Here is a 12,053-nt window from a genome sequence, read left to right on the forward strand (position 1 = left end):
GTGCTTATAAATAGCTATTGGAATTCCCCGGTTCAGTCCAGACAGAGCCATTAAACACAAATCAGTGTGCAGGGAGAAAGCTAGAGATCGATCTTTAGATCCATGAACAGCAGGCACGTATTGCTTATTATAAACCACGGGCTGTATCACGTCTCCAGCTCGCAAACACCATCCTTCCTTCTCTCCACCGCGCCCACTGACCACAGGTTACTGCCTGGCTGTAGACGCGCCTTATTTCAGACGCGAGTTGTTTGTATGTTTGGCAAAGACCAAGCAGGGAAGCGATTTTCACACATGCTGTGTGAAATGATGCCTGAAAGGGCAAGAGCTTCGATTTCTGCAACATGACAGTGACACCGCTAATCAACTCACGCTTGACCGCACGTGTTTTATCGCATTGTATTTATGTAATTTCTCCTTGACGGAAGTCGGATACGGCTTTATTGTGAAGGTTGGATGCGCGTGCTGGATGTAACAATTTGCAATGCCACTAACAAAATGTGCTCTTACATTACTGAACATTACTGGTTTTACCCCCCTTCCGGTAGATTAAAAGTCAATGCAATTGCACAAGTACTCGCTTAAAGGATAACTCATAATCAAAAGATAAGGCGTCGATGAGGACGCTTTCACATTGTCAGTATGCAGTACGGAAAGACCGAGACAGCGGGCAGAGATTACACCTGACCTTTAGTACTCTGACATTCGTCTATTTGACTTAATTAACAGCTCGCGTCCCCTATCTGCACTATTCATCCTGTGCGAACTGGGGTCGCGTGGGGGGTAGCATCTGACAGGGAACTCAGCATGGGATTCGTGCCTGAAGCCCAGAGGTTTTTGTTTTTTTCAGGGATTCTGAGGGAGGTACCTTTCATTACGCTGTGGAGGACTGGAACATTGCCGAATCTTGTTTTCGGTTAATTTTAATTGTTTGAAGCATGCATGTGTCAATTTGCCTATATCATTTCCAGGTCTACTGTATAATGTTACAATGCCAATGAGAATTGGAGTCTTGTTCTGAAGATTCTGTTGTAATCTTCACATAGGGCCTTAACAAACAGCCAAATAAAAAATCGGAATCTGCGGCATTTATGTGTTTAGAACACAGTGTTGAACACAATATTACTCCATGCAAAAATAAAAAAATAGAATAAAGTATTCCAAATTATTCAAGAAATTATATTGTATATTTGGCAGGAGGCTAGTTTCCAGGAGTTACATTTTAACAATGGAGTGGACTGCACAAGTCAGCTTGTGTTGAAAGTGTAACCTTTCAGTTATCCAGCTCACTCTTCTTCTTTCGCTGGAGACAGCGTAAACCTCAGACCACTTTTGTTCTAGTAAATGGATCATTTGATTCTATTTACACATTATCATGGCTTGTTGATTACCTGTAAAATGAGATTTCTCCACATTTGAAACTTAGATTAGAAGGAAATTGAATTGTGTGTTTGATAGGGACGGATGTGGGTGTGCTCATGGGTATTAATCTTTACAGTGTTTAATTGGAGGTGATAAAGCAAAGTGAATCAATAACAGTGAGCCTATACCACACAGACAGACAGACAGATACACACACATATGCACACGTTCACAAACATGCACACTAGAGGTTTTTGGAAGCATGAAGATGTTCACACCTTACAGAAAGCCCTTCTGAGCTCAGCATTATTGCATAATTTCGCCATGTTCATTTTCCATTTGGATAATTTACCAACTCCATTAGCGAGCTCTTATGAAGCTGCCATACCTCATCCCCAGGATTAGCAAATTACTGCATGTAACTTCTGCACTACACACCAGATTTTTCCATCTATATACAAGTGGTCATCTACATAATCATTACTCCCCCAAAAGCAAATTATAGTGAACCAAGGGTATTGCAAGGGTATACATCTTGGCTGTGAATTCAGTTGTAAGGTTCTCAGTGACACACACACACACACACACACACACACACACACACACACACACACACACACACACACACACACACACACACACTCATGGTGCCACAAAAGTAATTGCTCTCGCTGTAACCGGCAACAAATCAGACTGCAACCAGCAGCCACTTCCAGGTCAATAATTTCTATTTGGGTCTAAATGAGCTTTTTCTTAACTTATTGGTATTTCTGTACCACCAACCCCACCCTTACCCCCCCCACCACTCCACATCCTTCTGGGGTCGATTGGCCAGTCAATCTCACCGGAAACCTGCACGTAATGGAGGTTTACGTAACCCTCGCAGGATTTAGCGGGCACAAAGCCTCATTCGATTGGGCCCCTCCAGAGCTCTGGGGAAATGCCAGTGGGTGGGAAGGGCGTGATCTACAAGTCAGGGTACTGCGCTGTACCTCCGAGGTTCCTCTCCACTCCCCCGCATAGTTCTTTATGCCGAACTTCGTCACATAGTCACATCATGTGTCACGAGACAGAAAACGTGTTGCTTAATCCAGTCAAGGAAAAAAAAATAATAAAAGAAATGAAAAATGCCTTTCTGAGAGGATGAGTGCAACTGTTCGGAAGATGCACCCCAGAGAAGCAATGTGGTGCTGGATTTATTTCTTTCTTTTTTCGCAGGCTGAGGAGGTCATAATCAAACAGTCAGTGGGATGTTCATAATGGAGTGTGTGAGTAGGACTGTGTGGTGGAAGAACTAGAGCCAAATACACAGGGCTAGAAGCAACATGAGCACAGTGTAATGAGAATGTGTCAACTCCCTGTCAGCAAGCAACCAGCTCAACACACACTCACACATACACACACAAATGCGTTCACACACACATACGTGCGTGCACACACACACACGCATGCACACAAACACACGCACACGCACGCAGACACACAACATGTACGCACACACTCACATACATGCACACACATAGGTGCGCATACACTCACACATATGCAAACACATAAAAACACATATACACATGCACATACACATGTATATGCATGCACATGCAAACACACACACACACACACACATATACTCATATACAATTATACACCAACATGCATGCAAACACCCATACACATCCACACAAATGCACACACTCACACAGACACACACACACACACTCACTTATACACATGCACACACTCACTCATACACATGCACTCATACACATGTACACATATGCACACACATCTATAAAAACATACACATACACAATCACACATTTACAAACAAAGCACATACACAGTCTTCTCTCTCTCTCTCTCTCTCTCTCGCTCTCTCTCTCTCTCTCTCTCTCTCTCTCTCTCTCTCACACACACACACACACACACACACACACACAAACACATGCGCATACACACACACACACACACACACACACACACACACAAACACCCTCAAACATAAGCTTGTACAGAAGCACACTATGTGGATCTTACACTGGAATGGACATCCAATCAAGACCTCATATGTTTTGCATGATTTCATGCACAGCCCACCTGTCAGCTTATGCTGCAGTCTGACTTGGCCTTGTTCTTTGCAATGCAAATGGTCTGCTAGTCCACTGAATTGTGCAGAGTTGTGCTACTTGCCACTTGCAGCATGGACTTCAGCACTGTGCAAAATATGTTGAATAAATGGAAGAAGACGGAATGAACAAAACCCAGCGACTAATGTTCCTGTCCACAGAGTACTATGAACTGCAATGAACTACGTACTAAACATAGGTAATGTTTCATTTCTGCTGGTATTTAAGGTATTTCCCCAAAACTAACCTCTATCTGCTTCTGTACCTACTCATAAAGGAAGTGATATAGTAATCATTTAGTAATAATACAGTAATAATACTATATTTTGCAAATCTGTTGGTTATAGTTTATTTGCCTACCAGCTAACAGGCTTACTGAACTGAAAACGTAACACAGCCACACATACTTCAACACCTAAAGATGCAGACATACATCTGTCAGGTAAATTTAATTTCACTTTGTGAATTTGGAGAACATTGTGACGCAGCATTAGGAAGACCAATTTTGCCATCAGTCTACTAACCAGTCCAAATCAAGTCAAACCTTGTGTGAAAGCACACTTTACACAGAGTGTGTGTACACAGCAAGTGGCACAATTGTGTGTGTAACCCGACATCTTCTTCCTGTCTAGGAATCAACTTCTTAACATTTTAACGATTATGATTATGTAAAAATATCTGTGAAATATTCAAGATTACAGGATACCCTCTGTAGCCGAGCATATTATATATATATATATATATATATATATATATATATATATATATATATATATATAGAAAATTTCTTCCTCCAGGGCCATAACCAAATCCATAACCATGAGGAGAATACGATGTAATAATTATTCCATATTGTCTGTCATAGTGTTGTTAATTTAAGGCATATGTCATGAGAATGTATGTAGAGGATGAGGCTGCAAATGATGCATTTGTTTAACTTAATAAAAAAAAAAGTGATTGGATAAAGCTGGACATTTTGCATTATTAATTTCATTGACACTTCTGGAACTCCAAAATCATATACTGGAACTGATTACTATTGAAAATGCTGCTCTGGTGAACAATTAGTACATGCACCAATAGGGGGCAGTATGTAGTTGTAAAAGTGGGAGAAGTGCCTTCATCAGCACAGCTTTAAAAGTCATCAGAAAGGTTTTATATGCTTTAATATTTTGATATTTATCCTAGAGACTTTAATGGTAAAATTGTTTTCTCTACTCAGTGATGTGTTTCCGTCATTTAAAATTCATAATAGTTAATAGTAGTGAATAAAGTATTGGGAGCAAAGAGTAAAACCATTTTCTTTGGTGTTAGTCACATTCTGTCTTTTATCTTTTTATATAAAACTACACTGAATTATGATGTGACGAGCTTTTTTGGCAAATATAGACCTTAATTTCAATCTAAGCACTTCTGCTGGTAAAAAATGTTACTCCCAAGGTATAACTTAGCAGAAACACAAACACTGCTACAGTAAGAAAGACCCAATAAGTGCGTAATCGGATTTGTAGCATGACACAAGTCTCACAAAGATGATCGCACGTATCTCAGCCACATCAAAATTTTATCAGTCTATCAACTGAACATTTCTCTATCACCACATCATCAGTCAACCTGCAAAGAAGCACTACTGAGACACCTTTATAAAGTGAATTATCAGAGGATTGAATGTCTGTGTAAAGAAACAGCAGACAGTGTGAGGTAAGTTTGTCAGGTAAGTATGTAGAGTTAGGAAACCTAGCTGAAAGCTAAGATGGGACTCACTTTCAGTAAACAAGCAAAAATATAACAAAGAACTTACATTGTAAAAAAATCCCAACCTTTATTTATTTATTTTTTTAAAATACATATGACTGTAAAGTGATTGATAGATAGATACAGCACAAACATGGTGCTGAGATGCTGCACCAAATGCCAGGACAACAAAATACATGGTTACATGATCCACTAGCTTTTAGATATTCTTTTGGAGATCATCTAAAATGACTTTTTGAATGTTTTATTTAAATTGTCACCCTCCTTTTTTCCCCCCAGTGGTGAATTCAAGGCTTTGTGTGAAGTGGAGGAGGAGTGCAGAGGGGTGGGTGAGTGCGGTGGTGGGGTTGGTGCGTCGTTCTCAGACTGGTCTCTGGAGACGTAGAGCCTCTCAAATAGGATGCCATGAGGGACAAGACAACATGAGGTCCACGTCAGATCTCCAACGATTAATCTACAATTAGGTGCCTGAAATTCGCCACTCATCACCTTTGGCTTCCAATCTAGAACACAAATCTAATTTCTCTCTTTTTCTCTCTCGCCATCTTGCTCACTCTCTCTTTCTCTCTCTTTTTCTCGGACTCTCTTTATCTCTCTCTCTTTCTCTCTCTTGGTCCTTAGAGCCAGAGACAAAAAACAGTTCTCTTCTATAGCTAGGTGATGCTTTAGGTTTAAGTTCCCTCTCTCTCTCTCTCTCTCTCTCTCTCTCTCTCTTTCTCTCTCTCTCTCTTTCTCTTCTCTCTCCTTTCTCTCTCATGTGCACACACGCGCACACACACACACACACACACATACACACACACACACACACACACACACACACACACACACTCATACAATTTATCCACACACTCATACTCCCTCTCAGTCCGTCCCTCTCCTTCCTCCCTTCTCTCTCTCTCTCTCTCCTCCCTCTCTTCTTCTCCTTTCCCTCTCTCTCTCCCTTTCTCTCACTCTCTCTCTGTATACCTCCCTCATCGCTCTCCTTCTCCTGAGAGTTTCCTCTCCTTGCACAACAACCTGCAGACCCCTGTTCTCGCCTGCGTGGAGGGTCCGCTTATCTCCCAGCACCTGCACTCCGGTGGGGGTGGGGGTGTGGGGAGGCACAGGCGCAGCAGCGGTGCTGGTGGTGGCGGAGCTGGAGCGGGACTCGGCTGGGTGGGTGGGTGGGTGGTTGGGTGGAGGAGGGTGGAGGGAGAGCCAGCGGGGGTTCCTGTGGCTTTGGGCACGAGCCAGAGAGGCAAGAGGAAGCTGAAGGCATACGTGCTTAAAGCTCCCCTCCGGCCACCGCAGAGTCAGCGGCAGCGACGGAGGCAGCGACGGAGGCGGAGTCGCGCCGCAGATCCCCTCCCGATCGCTCGGCAGACGAGCAGGAGCCAGCGGCGGCGAGACGCGCGGACGGCTCCCGGCTTTGTGCTGGCTGGGAGGCTGCTCCTCACGCGCACAGAACAGGAGAGTGAGAGAGAGAGAGAGAGAGAGAGAGAGAGAGAGAGAGAGAGAGAGAGAGAGGGAGGGAGAGAAAGCGAGAGAGAAGGAAGAGAGACTTACAGGGTAAGCCCCGCTTCCACGGACCGGGGGATGTGAGCCTGTTTTCTTTCTCTACTTTGCCCTTTGTTCCTTTGTGAAGAGTCCTGCTGTAGCGGGGGAATCTGCTTTTTTTTCCCACCTCATAGTGGCTGAGATTCAATGCCGTGGGTATTGTGTGAGCTGGTTTGCTGCAGATTTGTGTAATCGTTGCCCCTGTCAGGGCGGTGGAATTTCTTTCTCTCTTTTTTTGCTTTCCTGCTGGATTTGTCAACTGTGTTTGCTATATTAACATATGCTGGGGATTCCTTGCTCTTTCAATTAAACGGGCTATCAGTAACAGCAGAAGCCTGGAGATGCTGAACCTCTGAGGACAGGAACGGCGAGAGAGCAAGTGAGAGAGTGTCTTTCAGATCTTCACTTTTGGGGCTTTTGTCTTGTGCGTGTTTTGTCATCCTCATTTTTCAGTTTGTCTGCCCTGTGTTCTGTATCGTCAGGGTTTTGTTCCCCCACAGGTTGCTTTTTTTTTCTTTTTCTTTCCCTTGTCATTTCTGTGAATTGTCCAAAAATGGAGGGAAGAGTCACTTGGAAGATCAGGACAGCAAGTTTGTCTCCTGGGTGATGCTAGAGACTGGTACCTCCTCCCAGGAAATGAACTCCTAAAGGCTCCTCATTGAACTACTCCGAGCTGATCCTCAAGGAGCACCCTGCAGCTGATGAGGTGCGTTTTGGTGGTGATGGTGGTGGTAGAAGGGGAGGAGGCAGGGAGGCCTGGCTTTCGGAGCAGGCGGCGCTGCTTAAACCGGATGAGGAGAAGAAAGGAGAATCCGATGAAGTCCCCTCGTTCAGCACCACATCCTCTGCAACAAGAAACAGGGCTGGCCGGGGCGAACTTTAACCGCATGCCTTGTTTGCCACGATAACTTCAACACAATTGAATTACAAATGCAGCTAAGCGACAGCTCAGAGTGGGATTGCAGGACAGGCGTGAGACACCTTTAAACTTTGGACACTACAAAAAAATGGGAAAAAAACCCAAAAAACTGAAGATGAAGGTTTAACTACACAGTCACATGTGTACTGAAAGCAAATAAAAAGATGTCCTAGGTTTTATATATATATATATATATATATATATATTTAAGGAAGTGAGATGCAGAAGAGAATGGTAACTAGTGAACTGAACGAAATTTCTGTGGACTGAAGTGAGAAAGAGGGCGTTCACATGAACGAATTCCACTGGCTCGAACGCCTGACGCACGCTGCTGTCCATCTTTTCCTCTTCCATTTGGGAGCTTGCACTCCCCTCGGAAAATGAGAGTCGTAATAACAGTCATTGTTCCCTTTTTTCTGACAGCCATCATTGCATTGCTTCTTTTTTTCCTCTCCCCCCAAACGATCTGTAATTTGCCTCCCGCTGCTAATGGATTTTCTGTATGACTCCCCTCTTTCGTGCCGTCATTCTCTCTCTCTCTCTCTCTCTTTCTTTACCTTTCTATCGCTCTTCCTCTCCTTCTATCTCTCCCTTTCTCTCTCTTCCCCTCCTTCTTCTTCTCTCTCTCATGTTCTCTCTCTCTTTACCTCTGCTCCCAGTATATATGTGTGATGAGCATGTTTGACTTAAAGGCTAACAGTGGTTGACTGTGAATGTGGCTGGCAGTAGTTAAGGGCTAGGGAGTGAAAAGTCACAAGCTCAGAAGTGAGTCCACATGGCTGTCATACAGTTGGCTTGATGTTAAACCTGTATCTTTTCTTCTTTCTCTCCTTTAGTCCATTCTTCTTTTTTTTTACCTTCATCTATGCATCCATGCATCCATCTATATGTCAATCCATGCATCCATCCATCCATCCATCCATCCATCCATCCATCCATCCATCCATCCATCCATCCATCCATCCATCAGTTTGTTCAACAGTTCATCCATCTAATTATCCTTTTCGTATTCTACACTTGTTCTTCATTTCTTTTAGATTTTTCATCATCCTGTGCCAATTAACACTGAAGTGTTTTATATGCATGTTGAGTTGAACTAATTCAAATCATCTGCTCATTGTAGGACCCATGGACTGTGTTGCACATGGGTCAGTGAAACAGCAGCTTTCCCACACACCTGGACATACCAGAGAACCAGCCTGACCAAAGGAGCTCGCACCTCATTGCCCAGGTAAACCTTTCTCCTTGGCCTCACCCTCCAAAAAAAGAATGAATCACCTGAGCTCCTCCTAGCTCTCTCCCTGCTGGACCCTGCTCCTGAACCCAAAGCGTGTTCATTTCTGTCTACAGATGCGACCTCTGGCAGGGCCCCTGCTCTGCGAAAATGGGCATTCTTCAATGGATACCCATAGAGAACAGGCTATGGTTTGCCTACAGGCCGTGGTGGAGATCTGAAAGTTCAGGCGACTTCCCTCTACCCTCCCTGCTCCTCTTCTCCCCCCCTCTCTCTGAGGCTCTCTTCGGTGACGGGTATTCTTGGGTGGATAATACGGATCACGTTGTTATTGCTTAAGAATACGCGTAGTTGAGGAGAGTCATTTACGACCGCGCCTTTGGGGAGCTGACCTCTGCTGAACACTTTCCGAAACATCCCGGCCCGGGCTGCCTCCGTCACACTGTTAGGCACTGGAAAAAGGAGGGAAAAGACGTTTCTATTGGGGTTCATTTATCAGTCCACCACATAATCATTTTCTGCCGCACTTTCATTGATTTCTCCCCTGCAAGCCTTCATGTCGCTATTACTTCAGCATTACAGCGAGCTGCGTCAGGAGAGCGGCGTTTCCCGCTCTCCTGTTGAGACATCCGTTATACCATTCTTTGTCATGCATTTTTATTTCCTCCCTCCATCTTGCTATCATCCATCCCGCCTAAGTGAGGGTTTATGTAGCGCTATTCAGCAAGTCGCATTTTGCATTTCACACAATTTGCTTGCTTCGCTTGAATGGGGGGTGGGGGGGTGGGGGGGGGGGCTGTTTATTCTTTACTCTCTTCAGGGAGTGTTTCAGTGTACACACGCCTGCTTGCCTCTCTGATGGGAATGCATTTACTGCTTTTTATTCGTAGTCTTTAAAAGCTGCAGGATCTCTTGGACTACATGGAGCTTTCGCTTGCATTGATTTCGAGAAGACATTAGGCATGAAGCCGACAGCAGAATGCCCTCCAAATTTATGATGGTCTCAGTAAGACAGCAGAATACAGTGCAGTTTTCTACCTTAATACTGGGAAAGGGCAAAAGAAAATACCAGACTTTGGGTATAAAAACTAGAAGCATCTTTCTCCGCAAATACAGGCACAATAGCACATACAAGGCAATGACCATGGATGTGAAAATTGTAACTGTTACAGCTAAATGTCTTTAATGCCTTTTTCTCTTCAGATAAAGACTCTTACATAAAATGATGCGGTCTGTAAAAACACTAATTACATTTTAATGATGCGCTCCGAATGCCTGAGTTGTGTTGGTGAAAACCAATGAGGCCTGTACCACATGATAATGGCCATCACTTTCTGCAGAGTCATCCAATTTAAATGTCATCATATTTATTTTCACTACTGTAGTATATTAACCAAAGCGCAAGGTTTCGCTAAACTGAACCGACTGTAGAAGGTGTAATGCATTTTTCGCATGCATAGTTCTTAGTCGGGAGTATGAAGTACTGAATTCCTTTCTTCAGCAGGAAAGGTTAATTATATTTCACCTTTAGAGGGCTGTTTCAATTGATATTGAAGGAAAGGGACAGGGTTGCTGAATTAGGCTGCCTAAAATTAGCCTTGACCAGGTTCTTCAATAAACTACAATGCCTAAGCTTGAGATGAGCTATGGAAGTTGAAAAACAGCAAGCCTTTGCAAAGGAAAAGCTCTGTGGTTTGAAGGATTAAAAAGCTGAATATCAGACATACCTTTTGGAATGAGTGCGGTCAAAAGCAGATGACACAAAAGCAAGGATGACCTTGAGTAAAAAGTAAATAAATAATAAGATAACAGAATAGCATGAGATTTTTGCAGAGTTGTTTGTATTCTGAGCGATTGTGAAAGGAAATCTGAACACTCAAATGGGAGTGTTATTGTTACTGCAGGGAAAACAGTTATAAAAATATAAGTTCTCAAGTGAGTAAAAACAATAGAAAAAACACTTTTTGGTTCCTTCATTCTTTTTTTCCTTCAACTTTTCTTGTTTCTTTTTTGGGGGGTTGGGGGTGGGGGATGCAAAGATGTCACTGCGGTTATGATGCTGAAGGTTTTTAAGCACTGTAGATGAGCAAGAGCCTAGACATGGCTGGATACAGGAGGAAAGCAGCGAACTGTGCAGAATCAATTGCTCAGAAGGCACTCGAGCTCAATAACTGCTTCAGTTTTATTAACTCTTAATATAAACATCCATACATTTTAATGGGCTCTGGTTGTACTATGAACTATTTGTTTTCAAATGAACATTTAACCAAAAGAGTTCTCTATTACTGTACTGTCTAAGACCAACATTTAAACAAAACACTCCTATTGCAAGGATATAGTACATATTCGCATAAATTACTTTACAACCTGAGCAAATATTCATGTAAATGATGGAGACTAACAGGGGGCACGCCTGTGGGAGTGGAAGGGGAGTAGAGGAGGCGTGGCTCAGGACCAGACTGGTGAAGTGGAGTTTGGTTAAATTAATGTGTGGATGAGCCACAAATCCCAAATTTGAGATGTGATTGGAAGATGGGAGCAATTCAACATGGGTAAAGAGTTTCAGTATATATATATATATATATATATATATATATATATATATATATATATATATATATATATATATATATATATATATATATAGTGTTACTATGTCACTACCTCATGTGTCATGCTACCTTTGAAGGAAATATTATGTTTTTGTTTACTCAAAAATAATAACACTTCTCCAATAAATGTAACTTCTGAAATATGTACAAATTATGTTTGTCTCACACAGCAAGTAAATTGTTTGGTATTTGATGTGGTTTTCATTTACCATGTTTCCTTATTTAGAACTGTTCCTTTACATCTGGTTTTTGCAACTTAGCAATATTGTCTCCTGAAATGAAATATTTTTTAATGCATGACAGAAATGTTCAAATCCCAGGGGATTCCTTCATATGACTAAAATTTCACTGCTCACAAACTCTATTGGCAAACTCGTTTCATCCTCAAATGCAGGTAAGAATGAATTGTCATGTGACCAAATTCAGCTTACATGCCCAGGTGAACTTCACTCAGCGGGCACCATGCTGTCATGTTGCATTCACATCATGCACAAGTATTGACAGTA

General features: G+C 42.7%; 1 long non-coding RNA gene across 1 annotated transcript; it reads left to right on the forward strand.

Annotated features, from left to right (window-relative positions):
* Positions 1-6,507: 6,507 nt before the first annotated feature.
* Positions 6,508-9,675, forward strand: LOC113588958 (uncharacterized). The gene is made up of 3 exons (XR_003411899.3): positions 6,508-7,161; positions 8,825-8,932; positions 9,052-9,675. It is a non-coding gene; the product is annotated as an uncharacterized LOC113588958 (long non-coding RNA).
* Positions 9,676-12,053: the final 2,378 nt, after the last annotated feature.

Source organism: Electrophorus electricus, chromosome 17 (assembly GCF_041902795.1).
Source record: "Electrophorus electricus isolate QZ-2024a chromosome 17, ASM4190279v1, whole genome shotgun sequence".
In the NCBI taxonomy this organism is placed as follows: Eukaryota; Metazoa; Chordata; class Actinopteri; order Gymnotiformes; family Gymnotidae; genus Electrophorus; species Electrophorus electricus.